The sequence below is a fragment of the Wasmannia auropunctata genome, unplaced genomic scaffold, assembly GCF_000956235.1.
Source record: "Wasmannia auropunctata unplaced genomic scaffold, wasmannia.A_1.0 LD336039.1, whole genome shotgun sequence".
NCBI classification, from domain to species: Eukaryota; Metazoa; Arthropoda; class Insecta; order Hymenoptera; family Formicidae; genus Wasmannia; species Wasmannia auropunctata.
In genome coordinates, this window is record NW_012026851.1 from 795,570 (window position 1) to 812,729 (window position 17,160).

General features: G+C 32.9%; 1 protein-coding gene and 1 long non-coding RNA gene across 9 annotated transcripts in view; both read left to right on the forward strand.

Annotated features, from left to right (window-relative positions):
- The window catches only part of LOC105451989, a 282,408-nt gene that overhangs the window by 163,000 nt on the left and 102,248 nt on the right, over positions 1-17,160 (forward strand). The gene's annotated exons all lie outside the window — the stretch shown is intronic.
- LOC105451985 lies at positions 2,998-10,457 on the forward strand. Of its 7 annotated transcripts, none has more exons than XR_974660.1 (5): positions 2,998-3,298; positions 3,496-3,586; positions 3,831-4,096; positions 4,569-4,661; positions 10,111-10,457. It is a non-coding gene; the product is annotated as an uncharacterized LOC105451985 (long non-coding RNA). The 7 variants fall into 7 exon arrangements; XR_974657.1 differs by having other exon boundaries at positions 2,998-3,274; XR_974661.1 differs by having other exon boundaries at positions 2,998-3,586; positions 3,728-4,096.

Genomic DNA, 17,160 nt, shown 5'->3' on the forward strand with positions numbered 1-17,160 from the left:
TATGTATATACATATATGTATATACATACATGATAGAAATTATACAAGAAACAATTTGTATCAGAGTTAATAATCATAAAATTTCCTTGAAAAATATTTCACTTGAATGAGATCTAATTAATTATAATTTTACAAAAACATTTTTCCTTTAGAGAAATTTATCAAACGCTATGAAATATAAGAGCGATTAAAAGACAATCAAATAAAAAGTGAACAAAATGGAAAGAATGACTCGATATATATCACATGAAAAACGTAAGATTCAGTAATTTAGCAATTACGAAAACGAATAGCTTAGCCGGCGGCAAACTCCTTCATTCGTGCGCCTTTTCAAAAGTTCAGGAATCCGTTCGGTAATTGGAGTCTTTTAACGACCGACACAGATTTCAAGCCGGCACTCTGTATCCGGCTTCTGATTCAAATATTGGCGAAAGGAATGAGGAAATGTAATTTTCTGTAATTTTTTTGTTAATCATTTATGATTAAAAAAATTGCGTTTACAGGAACTCAAATTTTCTTCCAAATTTTTTACAATTTTTAAGTTAATTTGGAATATAGAGTTTAGTAAAAAGAATTTTAGTATAGTACTATGTACCAAACGGCTTGATGAGGTAATTATTACTTTTTAACATAAAATTTGAAACAAAACAATTAAGTTTTTTACTAGAATTCTAAGCGAACAATATTGTCACATTGAATTTTTTATATACTCTTTAGAAATTTGTTTCGTTTTCCTTTTGGCTATTCTGAATTTTTTATTATTATTGAGTAAAGAATGTAGCTATTTAAATTAGATTTATGCTAAAAATTTCAATTACAAATTTTTCATCTCTAATAATTTTCCGAATGCGTGTACTAAGATTGTATTGTTTGGAATTTTCGTGTATAATCGGCAGATGCCAAACAATCTTTTTTTATTATAGAAGTCTTAAAAATGTATGAACATGATTTTCTATCATGTTCATGTATTTTCATCATTTTCCTAGTAAAAAAAGAAAGAGCAGAAATATAGACGAAATATAAAAGTGCCGTATGCTCTTGCGATCACAGAGTTTGTCTCTCATTTGTTTCTAATGCTTCCTCTCACTATCCTCAGAAGAAGAGCATATCTTGTATGGTGGCTTTAATGTCACACTTTCCCTTAAAAGGGCAGGATTTTGTACACTTCTCTCTTTTTCGTTTCTTCTCATTGTACGTCCTTTCCTTCACAATGATCTTTTTTCTTTTCAATTGGCTCGTCTCTCCTTCCTTTTTTTCTTATGGGCCTTCCCTTATCTGAAAAGAAAACGCAACGTGATTCTCCTTGGTATTTCTCCTTTTTCATCTTCCCCTGTGTAGTCTTCCGCACTCATCTATCTCTCTCTTTCTTTCGATGCTTCTCTTTCCCCCTTCCCCCGCTCGACTATCTCCTCCTTTCGTAGATGCGCAGTGCAGTCGTGCTCTAAATCACGGGTCTGTTCTTGTTGGTCTTCCTCTATCTTCCTCCGGTTTCTGGATCCTGGTCTTCTCTTCTGTAGGATTCTCGCAGAATCGCAGGAAGGGGGACGAAGGACCGAAGGACGTGGCCAGGGGAAAGCGTAGACCTGTCCTACCTCAACGTTAACGATCCTACGTTACTCCATTCTTCCTCTTATCTCTCTTACTTACTATCCCTTGTCACACAAAGACAGTAAGGTGATTTTCAAAGCCTTTTGTCAAAGAGCTTACGCATGCTGCTTTGTCATATCCAATCCTTGGTTTTATCTGTGCCATTCCCAAAAATTTTATTCTGATCTATCTCTCCACTGTATTTCACGTATAGTATAAGGTTATTATATTTAATTTTAACAGACACCAGACAATTTTAAATAGCTTCATATTTTCTCGCTAGTTTGTCTCTCGTCATAGCAAGCAACGTATAAGGCGATTTTCTTAATGGGCTTCTTGCCAAAGAGAAATACCAAGGTGCTCGGAGGATTTTCACGATTAATTACATTATTTTTATATTTCTATCGCGTCTTTAAATGAACGATTTAATTTAGCGGCAATTCTTATTTATCGGAATGGATTCTTTTTACGAAGATTGCAATCAAGACGAATCCTAGTTTTCCTCCGATAATTAGAACGTTCATTGAAACGATTCTCGTCTCTATTTTTCCCGCTGATATAATTTTATTCAATAACGTATTATTTTGAATAAAGTGTCGTTTAAAATTAATTTCTTAATTATATGCATCATATTTTATGAGTCTCGCTATGCACTGAATAAAACGAACCGCAAAGTATGATGAACAGCATAATTTGCGCTATTAAATTTTTATCGTTTGCAGTGTATATAATTTTTGCAGTGTATACATATAATTTATAAAAAGATTCTTAAAAAAAAAATAAAAGCCTTTCCGCGCGGAAGAAGAGTCATTTCAATAGTTTCGGATTTCCGTGATTCCCATCAGGTAGCTACGCAGTCGGTTTAAAAGATTAAAACGAGCCAGCAGTTGGCTAAAAGTTACGATGACGAGGTGACGAACGCGCGGGAAAAGTTTAATGGAAAATGTCGTCCTGGCTGAAGGCTTCCTTTGCCGCCATCGTCCGCCATCGAAACAGTCTGCGCGAGGAGTTAATTCGGCCCAGTGAATGGCCACTATCTCTTCCACCTTCGAGGGCGGTTAAGTCGTCGATGAGGTTGGGGATTTAACGATCCTACGTACTTGAATCTTCGACTTTTCCGCTTGCTCCAGCCGAGATCGATCGTGCTAAACTGGCAGGATCAGTTTCAGACGTTTCATGTATCCCGCTATAAGATGAAAGAACCACCGCAATTAAAGCCTGTCGCCTTGTATTCTTCTTCGAAACTTTTGTCAAAATTTTCCAGACAATCCTGATAATATGAATCGTTTCACGCACCATCATTTTGTACACTTTATGTTAAATTTTGATATCTCAATAATAAATAAAGATGTATTGTAGTTTGATTTTTTTTGATGATCGGTATGTATGTAGAAATAATAATTATATTGATTACATAATTTTTTAATGTCCCATCACTATAAATTTTATTTACTTCTTGTACATCTTTTTTGATAATAACAATTGGTTAATATCAGCTTTTATTAATCGATTCCTCGATATTTTCAATTATCGACTGATGACGTGAAGCAGGAATGTAAGGAATAACCGTTGCATATAATCAGGATAATCGAAGGCGGCAAATACAATTAATTAAGCTCGATTGCGCGCCGTTTCGCTAAGTAACGTTACCTAATGGGCGAAATCATTAGCGGCCCATGAAACAAAGGTCGACAGGCTCGCTTCCAGCCCTGTTCGAGATTTGCTATCCCATCATTTAAGACAGAATGCATTTATTTCTAGAATTATGTTCAATTACACTAGATTTAAAATTTCATTGATATTTGACTATAAATCATTTATCTGACTATCAAACGACATCATCATTATATTACTCACTTAATCATTCTTGAGATAGCTCAAATAATTATTTCAGTTCAATTTAAACAGACTGAAAACTGATTTTGATCCGAAAAACTACATGAAATCATATAACAAACGATTTAAGTAGATGATAAAACATTTTCTAACTTTTATTCGTGTAAGTATTTTTTGCAATTTTTCTTATTTTCGTTATAAATTATAATGAATTATATGCTGTACGTAAGTTCTATAATTCTCTCTTTTATTTGTAAACTATTGTATAACACTCATATGCAGATAAATTTAATCTTACATACAGGCATATTGTAAAATCTATATTTCCAAACATGCGTAGAATTGTAAAGATTGCGAGAGTTTCTCAATGTAATAAAAATTGAAACTATGAAAGAACTTCGTCGTAGGTTACGCCCCATCGTTTTGAAAGGTACATAAAAGTCTTTTACGATCTTTTTCTTCGGCACGCGCGCTCCAGAAGTCATTCAACTATAATAGGGGCATCGCTTTCGGGCGACTTTCTTTGGGACAATCGCGGCTTCGGATAATGACAATACCTATAAATCATGAATCGATGTTGACAGTCTTATGACCTTTCAAGGATCTTATTTTCATGATTTGGATTATGGCGAAAATAATCTTTAACTTTTTGAAGACGGGAGTTTTCAACAAAGTAACTTAAGTTGGAAGACCTTATTGTTTAAAAATTTTTGGAATCGCCGATTTTGATATTGGCTTCAGAAATCAAAATAGAGGGTCCAATATGGCGGACCAAATTTTTAAGAAATAATTTGATTATCGTGAAAATCGGTTTTAGGCAGTTCTCGGTATTGTTGAATTTAAATGTGACCTGAAAATGTCGAAATTCAAAAAGATGGTAACCTCTAATGAGGAAAGACTTGAGTCACAAGGATCATAATCTGAGTTTGAAAGTCGATTACTAACTGTTTGCGTAACACTGATAAGCTTGAAATAAAGCGGAACTGAAAACTTGGTGTTACTTACAATTAGAAATGTTAAAAATTCCTTAAAACTGAGTTTCAGATTATTAGATTATTTTAAAAATTTGTTGTCGCTTTATTGGATTGATCATTTTGTATTTTTGACTTTAGATTCGAATAAAACATTATCAAATTACTTTATAGGCCAAGTTTCATGAAAATCGAGCGAGCAATTTACAAAATTAAAGGGAGCGAATCATGCACAAAGAGTTAACTGCCAACGATTAGATAAATCAGGTAACGTTCAAAAATATATTTTCAAATTGCATCAATTTTTGATATTAATGTCGATACGTCGCTAAAAGGATAGTTACATGTACATTTGCACGATCAAATTTTTATAAGTTAGAGGGTAGAGGAGGGGCGGACAGAGAGAGAGAGAGAGAGAGAGAGAGAGAGATTAAAATACTTTTTTAACGTGCTACTAAATTGGGCAATTATTAATTCGAATTTTGGCGAGCAACTTTTATGTTTTATTTATATATTTTTATATCTCTTTTATTACGCAATGATAAAGATTAATTTGTGATAAATTTACGACCGATAAGACACGACGTTAACGTTAAAGAGTACGATGAATTCTCCAGGCGATACAAAGATCGATCGACAGAGTTCTCTTTGGGAGCTATGTTGTGATAATCAAATTAACTCGTAACTTCCATAAATTATCCATTGACATCGAGAAGAAACGTTCGGATGCACTATAGGGATTGTTGATTTTAGATTTATAAATCTTTATAGATTTATAGTATAGATTTAGTATTATTATATATATATACTGTCAAATATAATTCGGTAGACGAACTGAACGAACGTAGACAAGTTTTTGCTATATTTCTTCTATCAAAAAAGAAAGGTTAATTTTTTACAAACATTAGGTATATACGTACACAGGGTGCATCTGAAATAAGGTAACAAATTTCGGGGGCGAGCTTCCTACACCAAACATGAAAAAAATGTCATATATGAACATATGTTTGCAACCCACTGTTACTGAGATACAGTTCAATGCATTATGATTTCTTCAAGCTGTACGAGAATTTGCTTGGGAAATTCCGTGGCGTGTATCCAACCAGAACTCAACCACGAATTACACGTTCAAAGAGCGATGGTTGATTCGAGGAACCTTCCGAAATTCCGAAACATCCTGTGATATAGAACCTCCGGTTAATATCCACCGGGCATAATCTCCATTGAGAAACGTAGATATATTGTGAGATAGATGGGAGATGGCTCATTTTACTATCTCCCGATTTTGTCATATCACATACTTATAAATCAATACGCGTTGTCTATTTATCTCACTATGGATACACTTCAATGTCAGTTTTTAATCTTGATCGGACACAATTTCAATGAGAACACTAATAGCTGTTGGAGATTTCAGTATTTTTATGTTATTATTTGTATAAGTTTTGTAAGAAACTTAGATATTTGGTTATAGTTACTTATAAGAAAAATTGCATGCTTTGTAAATTCTGTATCAAACTTTGAAAGTGAGTTTTTATATAAAATAATAAATTTGAAGATGATTTTATATACTTCAAGTTAAATTGAATTGAATGTAGCTTATGAATTTTCATTATAAATATCTTAATAATTAACATACATGGTCTGTTCCAAAAGTAATAAGAATACTAATTCTGGAAAAATCGTTTTATTGAAAATACACTTAATTATAATAATTATAATAATTATAATAATTATAATATTTTTTAAAGTAGGATCCTTGAGCGTCAATACAGTGGTTTCAGCGTTGCTGCCACTCTTCGTAACAGCGCGGGAAGTCTTGACCGAACATACCTTCCAGAGCACTCGTCGCGGCTGGATCTTTTTAATCGCCCCAAACTGTCGAACAACGTTGGGACGATTAAAAACATCCAAACAGCCGCGACGAGTGCTCTGGAAGGCATGTCCGGTCAAGATTTCCTGCGCTGCTACGATCAAGAGTGGTAGCAACGCTAGACTCGCTGTATTGACGCTCAAGGATCCTTTGAAAAATATTAAGTGTATTTTCAATAAAATGGTTTTTCCGGAATTAGTCTCATTACTCTTCAAACAGACCATGTATAAATAAAGCGTTTTTTAATAATAAAAAGAATTGAATTGATTTAAAAATTAAAGTTTTTTTCCTGTTCGCATTTTTTATTTGGTAAATCCGTCAAAATGATTTAAGCTTTAACGTTTTCACAATCAAGTCAACTTTAAACATATTAGTGCAAACAGAAAACTTACTAGAAAATTAACTTAAAGTTTTATTTTGTAAGTTATACTATACAGAATTAATTGACATAATGAGAAATGTGAAAATCGAGGTTCGTCGTACCCTAGTGTGTAATTCTAAAGTTGGCACACGGTAACTATCTAGACTTTTTTCCCAAGGGCTCTCAGACTTGCAAAAACGCGATTAAAAATTTCTACAGCGACTCGTTTTCCAGCAGCGCGTTTGGAGAGTGTGCATTTGCACTGAGTACTCTTCGTTCGATTCGAAATTTATACCGAACAAATTTGCGGTTACATGGTGGAGGAAGTACGGTAACCAAGCAACCGATAGGCACGCGCTCGATCTATGCTCGATTACACGACTCTCTCTCTCTCTCTTTCTCTCTCTCTCTCTCTCTCTCTCTCTTTCTCTGTCTCGCAAGTGAAGCGTAGAGTTTACGACACGGTGCTTTTAGCGTCCGGTAACAGTCTGCCAGCAATCACATTAGTCGTCCGGACCGTCCGTTGCCATATTTAACGGTGGACCAAGTTCGAAAGCGACGGATGTCCGGGTCGTTGGTCCAATCGCACAGTCTTTTCGCCCTCGAGCGAAGACCTTCCAGCTACGTGCAATTTTCGCTCTTCCAGAACACTATTCCTCATTCGACTCGACGATTCTCGGTTTCCTTCTTTCTCTTTCCGTTAATTGTCCCTGTATTGCGCATCTCGTAAATTTGCTCAGTAAAGTGTTCCATTGCTATATACTTCATGGACAAAGAGCTATTGTACTTCATTAATCGATATCAATTAATTTTAGCAATTTGCAGTTCGCTGTTCTCTTTTATTGTAAGTTCTCGAGGTCGAGAACTTATGTAACTAATGGATATTTGAGGAATGTAGTCTAGTAACAAATTACACGTGTACATATAACATATGCCAGCCAATCGTAAAATAAATAAAATATTGAGTTTCAAATTATATTCGAATTTTTACATTCTACAAGTTGTTTATCGTTTCGTGAAATTTTTTTATCACATTTATATTTTTTATTTCTTCGATTAATCGATAATTATATGAGGAAATGCGAAATACGCTATTTGATGAGAGTCATCTAATTACCGGATATCTTTCAGATAATGGAGCGTTTCAGAGTTTGTAGAGTTTGATTAATATATCTTTATATGTCGAATTTTGGCTGGCAAAAATTTTGTTATTGAACATGAGCCTAAATTAGTATTATTTAATTGCCTTGACATATTGAATAAATATATTTATAGCAAGTGAAATAGAACAAATTAAATTATTGAGAAAATGTGAGTTTTTTATACAATATAAATATGAAAAGATATTTTATTAAGAAGATTATACTATCATCTATTGCTAGATCCAATATTACTTTATCTTACGAAGCTTTATCAAGCTTACGTAACGTTATTAATTATATCAATATTAAGATATGAACCTCTCAATGTTGAATTTATACAAAAAACTTTTATGATTCTATTTGGCAATGTATTGAAAATATTATCTTTTGATTACGTTAAATAGAGATTCAATTTGCGTATTAAGCGGAAGAAGCAAGAATTTATTGATTCCAAAAGGGATTTAAAGCCAGTATTCTACCAAATGGTAAGGAAGATAGGAATTGGGATGAATAGGGAAAAATTCTTTTTATCGGCTCGGTTCACTTTTAACATTTTTTTTTTATGAGACTACCTTTAATGTATAATAGACTTTTATGAGAAGGTAAAAATTAAAATATTCTTTTCTTTTACATATGAAAGTTTTTACAGTGAAAATTGACAGTAATCAAAAATAATGAAAAAAAAAAACAAATAGAATGGTGTGACAAATGCATTTAAAATTATATCGTTTAATTTAAACGTATATTTCTATTTAAATATGTAAACTACTTTGTTAAATAAATTATATATATGGAATAAGCTGTGTGTCACGTAACTCTGTGCCCAGTCAAATAAATTGCGCAATTAAACACGACATAAATTATTTAATGAGGCCGATGGGCATATCTCGTTGGTGGAAAATGCATTCATAAGGTTAAATGTGATGAATGAATTTGGTATTAAATGGATTTGGAAATTTCTGTTATCTATAACATAAATATATATTTAAGCTGTAATTTAAACTTTTAGATTAATGCACTTATGCTATTAATAAATAAATTTATATTAATTATTTAATATATTTAAATAAAAGTAAAAAATTATATTGTCGAAATTATCACTAAAGTTTTCAATTTTTATTTTATTTCTGCTTTTGAAAAATCGATTTATTAAAAAAAATGTTTTAATTTTAACGTAAAGAATACGATATTTTCTGCTTTTATTAGAAAATGTATCTTTATATTTAACAGAACACATACCTATGTGTGTACAAATATAAAGTTAGAAACTTAAAAATGTGAAACTTTGAAACTTCGCGTTTTTAATATTTTTATAATATTTCATACATGTCTTAAGATGAATATCTTTTGTCGTGTAAACGCAATTTCATACATTCGGTGACCATATTTTAACTGCGTCAACGCCAGAACTACGATAATACGGTATTTTCGGTTGTACTGGACCATACGGTGAATATGTTTTAACTGCGCGGGACAAACGCAATTTTTCCCTAGACTGTAATATGCCGTGCAACGTAATGTTGCGACCATGAAAGTACCGAGTGCTATTGTGAATTCCCGTCGCGAATCAAGTATTTGCTCTTTTATTCCCTTGGCTAGTTCTCTCTGTACTACGCTTCCGAGACCTTTGCTTACCGTGACCTTCTATCTCTGATAGTAGGTAGATACTGACAATAAGATAGAGAACAGAAAAGAAACTTTTCTTCTACATACCTATATCTTCTGTACATAAGTAGGATATTAATTCTATGGACGATGGCTTGACTTGTAACTGAAGAAATACATTTAAAAGCTTACTCACATTATCTACAATTATTCACACAGTAATCCACATTGTAATTTATTTGGAAGACGCGATAATATTTTATAGGCAATATTTATTATTGCAAGTAAAATAAATCGTATTTTATAACATGAAATCTTTGTACTCTCCATTGTTACAAACTATTTGTTAAATTTATTTTTAAATTAAAAAAATATAAACATATTTGTAACTTGGTACAAGTTTAATAATGCAAACCTTTATACGAATTTTTTTATAATATTTTTGTTATAATTTATGCTTGAAGTTTTGCTTATATATTACAAATTTCTTTCTCCTCCCCTTTCTTTCTCCATTTACATGTAAATGTATATGCTTGCGCATGTGCATGCGTGTGCGTGGTTACTTTAAATAATATTTGTGATACATATGTTATACGCATAATAAAGTTAAGTATAATTAGTGGAAAGAGAATAAGAAATTAAAGAAATTAAAAAATGCTTTATTACAATTCTGCAATCTATTCGTTATCAGCTTCTACAAACATTAAAATGAGACAGATCTTATGAATGTCATAGACGAGATCTTTTAACACACCGCCATTCGAAAACGCGATGTGGCTTCGCGGATGTGACTGCTGCCATAAATTCGCCGATAATGATCGCAGTACGTCTGTGTCCATGGGATCTACGGTTCGCTATGGGACCTATAAGTTATCCGTCGTCGTATAGACGCGCCGCATACCGTTTTTGTGTGCACAGTGATAATGTATACGCGGCACCTTCATCTCATATGGAACAAATCCACGACGGATTTATGAAAACGAAAACGAATCGAGATGTATGAGCCATTGACGTATCTCGAAATGAGTGTCGCAAATCTAACAATATCGTCCTTGAAATATAGAAGCTAAATTTTCTTAAAATATTCTTACATGCTTTGTTGTTGTAAAAAAATCTATTCCATGAAAATATGCATATTACAATTTACAGATATGTAAAGAAAAAGATTAGGTATAATTTTAGATATTAGATTTTTTGTTCGGCAATATTACCTATATATTTTTATTAACAAACAAAGAAGAAGATAAATTGGCTAATAAAGTAATTTATTATAATAGAAATTGGAAGAATTGCTGTAATGAGTTTATGAATTTTGACTTTTTAATAACATTTATTGTCAATATGTGAAACTAAATCGTGTGAAATTATTGATTATTTTACGGTTATTGTTTTTCATTAGTTTAATAATAAGTTAAAATACTTCTATATTATGTGTTTAACGATGCATGATACAGTTTTTATTTTAAAATCCTCATTTCTCAACATCTCTCCCGATACATCATTTTCAGATTTGCTTAATCAATTTATACGTCGCGAATGTGAAGAGAAAAACACATCAATTTTCACATTATCTTTTTAGCGTACGTTGCATTTGCCGCGCAATTAAATCCGCTTACGCGCATTAAATTGTGGTGTAAATTGCGGCCGACATATTTTTCATTCCACCAGCCTGTCCGAAACCCTTGATATTTCCGAGTATAGCTGTGACAAGTCAAAGGTTGAGTGACGCATATGTTGTACAAAGATTGTTTCGTTATATGTTGACAAAATATATCCCACAGGAAATTATTCCTTTAGAATTAAAGAATTTCCATTTTCGTATCGCTAACGGATGCTCCTTGCGTTTGATTAGATTGGTTCCGCTGACTTTCACGATTGAAAGATCACGTCTATTACTAAGTCTATTAACTGCTTACCCGAGGGCTTTTTCGCCATTAATATTGCCTGAATAAAAACTTATTTTAATTCATTAAGATTGAGTAACGTGAAACCATTCTTTTGTGCATAATTTATATAACATGCTATTCTCCGATAAAGTTACTTTTTAAAAGAAAATGAGAAACCTATTAATTTATTATGTTATATTATTATTATTTTTTAACTAGTGCTTTTGATGATGATAAGAGAAGGTTATTTTATACATTTTGCACGGAAGGAAATTTTGCATAAAAACTTATAAATTTGGTTTCCTCAACATTAAAACAAATGATGAAAATAATTTAGAAAGTAGATTTATGATGTTCGAAATGTATTAGTGTTTTGAGATTAACGTATGTACTGCTTACGAATTTTAACGTATTTCAGAGCGTTAATTAAATTTGCTGTATTGCTTTATATAATTAACATACGCAATACAGCATAAGGAAGTCATAATGATTTTCCGCTAGTTTCCTCTTTTTTGTGAAAGTGCTTGCTGCAAACATCGTGCAATCAGGCTCTTCGGATCGGATTACGATTTGATACGAGATAGCAATTCAGAACAGTAGTGCTCGATATTTGCAATATTGACTAAGAAAACAAGGATTTATGAAAATTATTTTTACAATCTTAAAATACTTGTTCTAAACATATATTCAGTTTCTCGTCGCATACTGTTTACGATTATGACATAAACGTATACCTTAAGTGTGATGAGAGTGCTACGAATTTAAGTCGTATGAGAGAGAGAGAGAGAGAGAGAGAGAGAGAGAGAGAGAGAGAGACAAAGAGAGAGAGAACGTTTTTTCAGAACGAAATTTTATGAAAAAGATGAAATTTGCAAATTTTATAAAACTTCTTCTCAAGCTAACTTGCAAGGTGATTTCGAATTTACGCACACCAATAGTATATTCCGTATGTGCAGCTATCGTGCACTTTGTGGTTTTAAGGTCTAACATTTCTTTTTATGACAAGCTAAAGCGTCACATATGTATCGCGATATTTTTTATAAATCAAACTGGTTATTTTTGAAAAGAATATTTAGCAATCTCTAAATATTTATAATGTAACTTCTGTTATTTTATTATTCGTACATTAATATGCATTAAATTGCTAGTATGAACAATTGTACTCGCAAATATCAAGAATTTTGGATGGAGTAAGAATTAATCTTTATTAATGTTATTTTTTAGTCATTTTTATAAATAGTAAAAATTAATTTATAGGATAATAAATAGATACATTGTATAAAGGATATATTTTTTATTCTATTATAAAGTAAATTGGAGATAATAAATTGCTGTTTTAAATTAATTAACGCGTGGTTAGCTAACTATAGTTAGTTAATATCAGCTTATTAGATATTTTATTATAATTTTCTTCTATAATTCCGCATTATGAAAAAACACAGATAACGAACGAAAAGCAGAATGTACAACGTGCGTACTCATTGGAATTCGTGGCACAACTTCTAATTCATTGCAACAAGCTGTAATGTCGGCATTGCCACTTAGGTGAGCGTAGTTCAGTAATTTCCAGCAACCTTGTTAGCTAGCCGCTCGCTTTTGCAGTCAAATTTCGGTCACGCCACTCGTCAACACGAATTGTGGAATTGATTACATTGCTCCCTCGAGGTGGAAACATCAGGATCCTTCCCCCGAATTGATGAGCCTCGTGCATCGTCCCCATTATCCTTAATCTTACCAGTTTCCGAAAGATATTAGCGAGTACTATACCTCTCTAGCGGTGTAAGTAGACAATAATTGCAGTAATAATTACACCATAATATATCACATAACGCCGAGAAATTTGTGCAATGTTTATTTAATAAAAAATAAATGATTTTCTTTAGTAGTATGAGAATATGAGAAATGACAAATACTTTTAAAATCTTTTATAGAGGTTTGAAAATAATAGTGTATATTTTGTATATAAAATAATATTTCGTATATAAAAATTTTATATAAAATTTTTTTGCAGTACATTAATTTATGCTTTAAAGAGAGCAATATTTGACTATGTATTAGACTGTTAACCATTTGCAAAATAGTATTATAAATTATTGTTTACCGATACTTTAGTATTATTGATAGTACGATATTCTTTATTGTCGATTTGTGTACAAATAATACAATTAAAGCGATGTCTACAATGAGACTTAAGACTTAAGATTTAAGAAAATTGACCAATCATAGTCGATTATTTATCTCACGTGAGAAGAATAATCGATTGTGATTGGTTGATTTTCTTAAATCTTAAGTTTTAAGTCTCATTGTAGACGCCACTTAACAGAAATTACATTATAAATACTTACACATTGTTAAATATTTTTGATCGAAGATAACTAATTTTAATGAATAATTTTGTTGGCATGTTAATTCGCATTAAAAGACACTTGGAATAATTTCTCTTGGGATACTGCTACATTGTATACGCAATATTTACATTGTATAGTAAACAAAAGAAATCTGAAAAATTACAAGTTTCTATAAACCATTCTACACGTTTTACTGTAAATAATCGCCGAAAAAATATATAGCATAAGTTGAAGAAATAGAAGCAATGTATGTACATATATATAATTCCGTAGTCGATCGATTGATTATCTTTGACATTTGTCATTTTTCTCCTGGCGCGTTGATTACGACCGGCTTTCTGATGTGCATGTCAAGGGAGTGGGCGTCATGTGATTGGTTCCCTCGTACGGTTACAAAATCGCATTAACTCAGGGTTAATAACCGCGGATATCGCGGCCTCGGATCACCGACCAATTATCCCGGTCTCGTCAACGAGCGTCGACGAATCACCGGTGTCGGCGAGGCAAAATTTTCATCCTCAGTTCACGTAGCTTTATCACAATTTTCCGCCGCGTAAGAGCGGACCTTCACACGCAATTTTCCCCTACGCAATCTCTTCGCAAATTTTTACCGCGGCAATGCCATATCAACCATCCAGTTACAATTAGCCCGATTGACATCGCCATATATTAATGTAAAGTAACAAGATTGCTGTAATTATTTGTCAATATTATATTTATCTATTTTGATAAACAATATTTTTTTAAAATATAAATTGAAGTTAATATTTTTAATATTATTGTTGTTATTGCACGTTATATTTCGTATTTATTTGCTCATGTATGAAATTAAATTAATTAAGCTAATGACGCGCGCGTTTACCGTTAATATATTTTCTCGTGGCCATGAATGAAAACTAATAGTTACATTATTATTTTATATACATATAGTTAGACCTGAATTAACTATGCGTGTCTAGATGTAAAAAAGAATTGCTCTTTTATCTCTGTGTCAACATCCTAATCGCTTTTTGTTTGAAAGTATTTGTACTATCTGTTTACTTGCACCTTTGTTTACGTAATTATTTATTATTAACAATTAATTACTTTGTCTGCTGTTACAGCAGACATGACTATCAAAAACGTAAATATCCAGCGAGAAAATTATCGCTTCGATAATTTGTTACAAACGATGCGGAAGGAACTGGAAGGTAAACAAAAGCTATGCTGCGGTATCTACTGCTGCAACATCTCAGTGCGTGCGCGTATCTATTGCAAGTCGAGTCGATTTGAGATAGATAGATAGATAGATAGATAGATAGATAGAGAGAGAGAGAGAGAGAGAGAGAGAGAGGGGGAGGGAGGGAGGGAGTGGTATGTAGGCGACGGGCTATTATTATGCGTTTGTTATGTTAATCGCTCTCTAGTGACAGACCCGTCGTACCGTATAGGTCAACCGTTATGCTAACATGATGCCGAGAATGCACGTCGCGTGGCTACGAATCTGCACGAAGGACAGCGATACAAGATGGAACACAACGAATATTAACCCATTGCGAGACATGTTATTTGATACTGCATCATTTTATGCATTTTTAATTTTATTGACATTTCTTAAGTCCTATTACACAACATATTATCTCCGACGAAATCGTTATTTTTTTCTCTCTTTTCCTTTCGATAATGGATAATCTATAAAAACCCTCACTCGATTTATTAGGACATTTTGTGTAGTAAAAATCACTGAGAAATCAATGCGCGTTTAACACCGCAACACACCGTGCTATTTTGGCAATCGTTGTTAATTATCCGCGATTTGCACCCCCAATGGCGGCCACTTAGAGGTATGCCACGCGCCTCGGAACATCGAGGATCTCCGCTGGCTAGGCGAACGCCATGAAAAAATGCAGGTCATTGAACAAAGAGGAACGAACAGATCATCCCCAGCCACATGCGAGGGTGGGAGAAAGAGACACGGAGATGGTTATATGCGCGCAGGAGCGTAACGCAGGCGCGATGGGCCACAGCCCCATTGCCGAGGATGGCAACCCTCCGAACGGGGTGGCTGCGAGACGCTCAGTCCCGTCTCGCTCTTCTCCGGAGAAAACCGAAAATTAATACCGGTCGTAGTCTTTGCGCGCGCTGGCGGGAAAGTCTGTGCGTATTCGTCGCGAGTGTATCAAGTCCATTTCTTTGTCCTTGTCGGAATTTCGCTCTTGTTTCTCGATCGTTGAATAACACGAGCCTTCGCGCGGATCACAATTTTGTGGGAAAGTTTTTCTCGCGCGTATGTCTCGAGTATCTTGATTCGAATATATATCTTATGCATAAAGTTCAGGAGAAATCGTGACGGATGTTGAAAAGTGTTCAACGACGTTATCTCTTTTATCTTTATACGTTGTTTCTCTTGGTTAGAAACTGTCAGAGAGGGTGAAAACGAAGTGAGAACGAAGAATAGGGAAACAGATAAACGAAGGAGAAAAAGGTGAAAAAAGGATTGATAAACAAGTGATGAGCAGAACAGTGATTTCCTGGTGAAGGTTGGTCTCGGTTCAGATCCACGACTAAATTAATTACACAGTTTCGTTGGCGAGATTTAATTTATCGAATGTCACTTTCGTTCGAAGTGTACTAAGCAGTGATCAACAGCAGCGAAAATAACCTTTCCACTGTGTTCATTTTTACGAAAGAATTTATGCGATGAGTGTACACACAAATTCCTCCATCATGCAAAATAAAACGCGAGTATAATAGCCTGTACTCACATTTTAAAAATATCGTTGAAAGCATAAAATATATAAATTCGTTTTCCATATAACAGAATTTGACGGATACAACTTGACTAAAATTATTACTTCCGTCATTTCTTAGGCACGATCATTCCGCTGATTAAACATAATTTTGGAAATTAAGCGAAGCTATTCCTTTGGCGCGATCATTCTGCTGATTAAACATAATTTTGGAAATTAGGGAATTTACTTCATTATATAATTGCACCTTGTTGCATCTTATATGTTCTGTGATGACGACGATGGGAATTTAGATGAAATTTTAATGAATTATTAACTTATAAAGATGCAGTATAACGCAATTGAAATGTATAATTGAGTTGACTAAAAATTCTAACGTTTGCTGTAATTGTTTTATACAAATATTTGTGTTATTGTTATACTTTGAATTTGCAATATATTTTATCATTTGTAGTTAATTTAAACATAACAGCATTCAATGTCTCTAGTGTTTGGTAATTAATGTTACGAATAAAAAACAAAGAATACAAGTCATTAAAAAACATTATTTGTTACTTTGAACAAAATTTTTAAAATTACGAGACATTAAACAAACTAATTTAAATTAAATTAATTACAATTATAGGTATTATACATAAAGACATACACGCATTATCTGCTGCCAATGAAAACGATATTATTCATAATATTTAATATTACATTTTAGATGTGAGTATTTTAATAAATATAATGTATTTAATTACACGTGTGTTAAATCACTTCTTTCTTATGTCAGTAAAAAATTATTCAAGATCTGATTATTAAATTATTTAGCATTAAGAC